The sequence below is a fragment of the Otolemur garnettii genome, unplaced genomic scaffold (genome assembly GCF_000181295.1).
Source record: "Otolemur garnettii isolate 467f Iridium unplaced genomic scaffold, OtoGar3 scaffold00051, whole genome shotgun sequence".
NCBI lineage: Eukaryota > Metazoa > Chordata > Mammalia > Primates > Galagidae > Otolemur > Otolemur garnettii.
In genome coordinates this window covers 10,055,299-10,061,238 of record NW_003852446.1, presented here as the reverse complement: position 1 = coordinate 10,061,238, position 5,940 = coordinate 10,055,299, and the positions used below count along the sequence as shown (strand labels likewise).

General features: G+C 44.4%; 1 pseudogene; it reads right to left on the bottom strand.

Annotated features, from left to right (window-relative positions):
• Positions 1-4,215: 4,215 nt before the first annotated feature.
• Positions 4,216-5,940, bottom strand: part of LOC100962171 — a 4,367-nt pseudogene continuing 2,642 nt past the window's right edge.

Here is a 5,940-nt window from a genome sequence, read left to right as displayed (position 1 = left end):
AAACATTCTGATACAAATATCTTTGTTGTAATTCGATTTTTGGTCTTCTGGATATATACCTAATAAAGGAATTGCAGGATCAAGTGGCAGGTCTATTTTTAGTTCTCTCAGTGTTCTTCAGCTGTCTTTCCAAAAGGAACGAATTAATTTGCATTCCCACCAGCAGTGTAGAAGTGTTCCCTTTTCTCCACATCCACGCCAACATCTCTAGTTTGGGGATTTTGTGATATGGGCTAATCTTACTGGGGTTAGATGATACCTCAAAGTAGTTTTGATTTGCATTTCTCTGATGATTAAGGATGGAGAGCATTTTTTCATATATCTGTAGGCCATGCGCCTCTCTTCTTTAGAGAAATTTCTATTCAAGTCCCTTGCCCACCCTGGGATGGGATCGCTTGTTTTTTTCTTGCTAATACATTTGAGTTCTCTGTGGATTCTGGTTGTTAAACCTTTGTCAGAAACATAACCTGCAAATATCTTCTCCCCATCTGCAAATATTTCATCATATATTTCAAAATAAAGTTTTGAAAACAAACACATGCCATTATTAAACCTAAATAAATCAACAGTAATTCCTTTATAACATCCAGAAGTTATTCAAATTTCTAATTATTTCATAAATGCTGTCATTTTCTACAGCGTTTTGAATTTGTGGACCAGGATCCTAATAATACGGTATACACATTGTGAATGATTGATGTGTCTTTTATATTTTTATTTATTTATTTATATTTGAGACAGAGCCTTAAGCTGTCACCCTGGGTAGAGTGCTGTGGCATCACAGCTCACAGCAACCTCCAACCACTGGACTTAAGCGATTCTCTTGCCTCAGCCTCCCAAGTAGCTGGGACTACAGGCACCTGCCACAACACCTGGCTATTTTTTGGATGTAGTTGTCATTGTTGTTTGGCAGGCCCGGGCTGGATTCAAACCCATCAGCTCTGGTAGCTGGCTCCTTAGCCACTTGAGCTACAGGCATCGAGCCTGTTGTGTCTTTTAGATCTCTTTTAATCTATAATTTCCTTGCAGTTTTTTTTGGTTGGAGAAACAAGATTTGTCCCATAGAGTTTCCCACAATCTAGATGTCATTGATTGCATCCCTGTGGTAACATATTCCTTTATCCCTTCTATATTTCTTGTAAATTGTTCTCAGATGAGAGGCATGATCAAAGCCAGGTTCTATTTACTTGGCAGATTATTTCATAGACGCATATGGCTGTGCAGGTACTTCTACCAGGAGTACATAATGTTTGGGATTGTCTTTCTGTCGTATTAGTAGTAGTTTATGCTAAGCGCCTAAACCCAGTCATTCATTAGAGGGTATAAAGTGGGGATAATCAATACCTTCTTAAGTATTCATTCTAGGATGAGGCCCTTCTCACCATTTGATCACCCAGAGGGTGTATAGGAAAAGTAAAATAAATACTTGATTCTTTCTGGTTTCCAGCTTTCAAACTTATATATTTGTTCCATAGCATTCTTCATGCAGACATATGTGATTTTGAGGGGATTTGGGGGTACTATTATGAAATCATGGATTTAGACATATTAAATCCATGATGAGTCTCAATCCACTGCAGTTCTTATCCTTTCTGATGCTTAAATTTTCCATCTTTGGCTGGCAGGAATCTATCTCTTCTTCAAGTTGGCCCCTAAGTCCTTTTGGCAATTTCTATCTTCTTTAAAAAAGAAAAGAAAAGAAAAGAAAAGAAGTATAATAGGGTGGCACCTGTGACTCAAAAGAGTAGGGTGCCAGCCCCATATGCTGGAGGTGGCAGGTTCAAACCCAGCCTTGGCCAAAAACTGCAAAAAAAGGATGATAGCCAGGCACAGTGGCTGATACCTGTAATCCGAGCATCTTGGGAGGCTGAGACACACGGATCACTTGAGCCCAAGGGGTTCAAGACGAGCCTGAGTAACATAATGAGACCCCATAATAAATGAAAACACTAGCTGGGTGTGGTGGTGGCACCTATGGTCCCAGCTATTTGGGAGGCTGAAGGTTGGTTTAGCTCAAGAGTTTGAGGTCACAGTGAGCTATGATGACACCACTGTGCTATAACACATGTGACAGTGAGACTTTGTCTCAAAAAAAAAAAAAGTAATAAAACTTATATATTCCCATGAGTATTGTTATCTTCATAGTTTCAATGGAAGATTCTCTGTATTTACTACATTTTTGTAAGGGTTCTACAACAGTATTACTCAGGTGGGGGCCTCAAGCAACACCTGTGAGTTTGTTTGAAATTTGAATTGAGGCTCGGTGCCCGTTGCTCAGTAGTTAGGACGCTGGCCCATACACCACGGCTGGCAGGTTCGAACCTGGCCCGGGCCAGCTAAACAACATGACAACAACAACAACAAAATAGCCGAGTGTTGTGGTGGGCACCTGTAGTCCCAGCTACCTGGGAGGCTGAGGCAAGAGAGTTGCTTAAGCCCAAGAGTTTGAGGTTGCTGTGAGCTGTGACACCATGGTGCTCTACCGAGGGCGACATAGTGAGACTCTGTCTCAAAAAAAAAAAAAAAAAGAAAGAAAGAAAGAAATTTGAATTGATAGGTTCTACCATAGTATACTGAATTAGAATCTTTGGGAATGAGGCCCAGAAAACTGTTTGGGGGCCCAAAAAAGAGAGCTATGTCATTTGGGGGTCAAAATCTGTGTATTAATAATCTCTCATCATCTCTGCTTCACCCAAGTGATTATTCTGCATATTAAAGTTTGAGAACCTCTGTTCTACAAAAATTGACTTCAACTGGTATGCCTCAAAAATTTTTAAATATTATTAATTAAATTATTTTCAAAAGAAGTTCCAAGTATAGTATACATATTCTGTTCTTTAATCTTTTTTTTTTTTGAGATAGTCTCCCTTTGTTGCCCTGGGTAGAGTGCTGTGTTGTCACAGCTCACAGCAACCTCCAGCTCCTGGGCTGAGGCGATTCTCTTGCCTCAGCCTCCTGAGTGGCTGGGACTACAGTTGCCCACCCCAACACCCGGCTATTTTTTTGGTTGCAGTTTGGCTGAGGCCAGGTTTGAACCCACCACCCTTGGTATATGGGGCCGGCGCCCTACTCACTGAGCCACAGGTGCTGCCCTTTTAATCTTATTTTTGATCAACATAATTTAAGTGTGCCACGTAAGTTTAACTTTGGGCTCAAGTGTTCCGTGAGACAAAGAAGGTTGAAAAACTCTGCTATAGATACTTGGAACTTTCCACTTACAGTCAATTCACAGTGATTATCTCTAGTCCTTTGGCACTCTTTCACCAGAGTAGGCCACTCCCTTTGTTTTTACTGGATATCGTTAGGAGCACAATCATCTTGAGAAGGGATATTTCTGATATTTTCAAAACAACTAAAACTCAATCAAAATTTGAAAGGTGCATAATAAATTGGTTAATATCTCTTTAGATTCAAAAGTTCAGATTTGATTATACAGTAACTGATTTTCATGAATGACTTTATAAAGTTGCTTTGATGAATATTTCTAAAGACTTATTCCAGGGGCCACACCTGTGGCTCAGTGAGTAGGGCGCCGGCCCCATATACTGAGGGTGGCGGGTTCGAACCCAGCCCTGGCCAAACTGCAACAACGAAAAAAAAAAATAGCTGGGTGTTGTGGTGGGTGCCTGTAGTCTCAGCTACTCGGGAGGCTGAGGCAAGAGAATCCCCTAAACCCAGGAGTTGGAGGTTGCTGTGAGCTGTGTGACGCCATGGCTCTCTACCGAGGGCAATAAGGTGAGATTCTGTCTCTACCAAAAAAAAAAAAAAAAAAAAGACTTATTCCCAAAAATGTTTTGAATAGTGGTAGTATGTATGTATGCTGGGGACTGCCATGGTTCACTGCTAATGATTTTGCACTTTTTGACTTCCTACAATTGAATGGTGGGGTGAGGCTATCTGGACCATTTTTTCAGAAGTAAATGATTATTTTTCCTTGAAGGTGTGCTTATCCCATGCTTGCTTATGTTCTTACTCAACAGCTGTGGTTCCCAACCCCCAGGGCCTGGACCATTACCAGTCAGTGGCCTGTTTAAAAACTGGGCCTCACAGCAGGAGGTAAGGGGCAGGCAGATGAGTTAGCTTCCTCTGTATTTACTGCCATTGCCCATCACTCTTATCACCACCTAAGCTTTGCCTCTTGTCAGTTCAGCAGTGGCATTAGTTTCTCATAAGAGCACAAAGCCAATGGTAAATTTCACATCGGAGGGATTTAGGTCATCTGATCCTTATGTCAGGATTGTACAGGTCTCCAGGCTTCTGACCCTGCTGCTCCATGCTCTAATAGTTACAGTGACTCCACTGGACCACGATGGTTCTGGGGGGCTGGAGTCCATTACGAACCTTCAGCTGCATGACCACCATACCTGGTTCAGATGGTGACACCCTTAAATACTGCTGCGGCATCTGTGGTGCACTGCAGGGAGAGGGAGACTGAGGCATCTGGTACTACTCAGAGCCAGGAGGTTGCAGAAACCCCACAGAAGGCTCGTACTGTTATGCTGAGCTGGGGGGATCACATTGTTATACACCAGTACACCCCCCTGCTGGGAGGCTTCCTTGCGCAGACTGGCTTGCAGGGACCAGCATGGGTTGCTGGAAAAGTGGCTGGACCATATTTTGTGAGCCATTACCCACTGGAACTTGGTAAGAAAGCAGTGGGATGTACTGAACCACCACACCTTGCATCTGGCCCCCCCCACACTGCTCCTGTGGTTGCTGAGCAGGCCCTGGTTCTGTGGCTGCTGGACCCGAAACATGCCTTGGTAAGCCTCCTGCTGCTGGTTAGGCATCATGGGCTACACCAGGCAGCTGTTGACCACGTTGGGGGCTGTAGGCCACCAGGTGAGAAAGAGGTCGATATTGCCAGTTGGAGTTAGGATACTGTCCAGGAGGATCCAGGAAGATAACAGGAAACCTGGATCTGTTGAGGGGACTGCATGTAGCCCTGGGGTGGCAGGACTTTCTGAGCAGGTGGCGCATGGCTAGAGCTGGAATAGCTGGAAGTTGGGAGGAGCTGTTCCACGGAAGCCATGATGAAGTTGATCTGCTGAGGGTGCTGGGAGATAAGTGGGGGGCGGAACAGGGCTGAGGATAGGTCAGCTGCTTTAGGAGAGCCTTGGCAGCTAAGACTCATTTGTCCAAAGATATTGCTGAGGTCATCTCCCTGAGAGACCATGTGATTATTTGAGGGTGGCTGTTGCTGAGGCGTGGGTGGGAGAGCAGGAAGTTACTACTGCTGCTGCTTCTGCTGCTGCTGCTGCTGGGCAGTACAAAGGAGAAGGTCCTAGACAGTCGGGGACGAGGTGACCTGGTTGCACACTTCTGGGGCAACTAGTGCCATACCTGGCCTAAAGATCCTTCCTGGACTGCCACCTTTCCTGCTGACAATGATGTCAACTAAGGTGAGGATAGAGATTCCACTGAAGCCACTGGCTTTGGTGACGGAGGTTGCATTCTCTGGACAGAGCCATCAGAGTCTGTGCCGCTCCAAGGTCAGGGCTCTGGGGATTTGAGTCTGCTGCCTCTGCTGCTCTGGCAGCTGCTGGAGGTGCAGCTCAGCCCTTCATGGTTCTCCCCGATGTCATTTAGATAGCTGTTCTGGCCAGTCTCTTGGACAAATATTCTCTCTTGGACCCTTTGATATTCCTCCTCTCTCTCTTCTATTGACTTGGTCCTCCTTCCATCCTGCAATGGAACTCTGATCTGACTGTCATCTTGGTCCATACTGGCATCGCCTCTCTTGAGAATGAATCTCTGTTGAAATTCTGTATTCTTCTCATCCTTTATATGTTCTGCGAACCTCTCTTCAGGCAGTCTTGTGTTACTGGTTTTGTTGATCATGACAGCTTTCCCAGTTTGATCAACATTGTGGACTATCCCTAAATAGGCAGATACCCAGTATAGTAGCATCTGGCAATATGAGGTCATCTGAAGGAATTT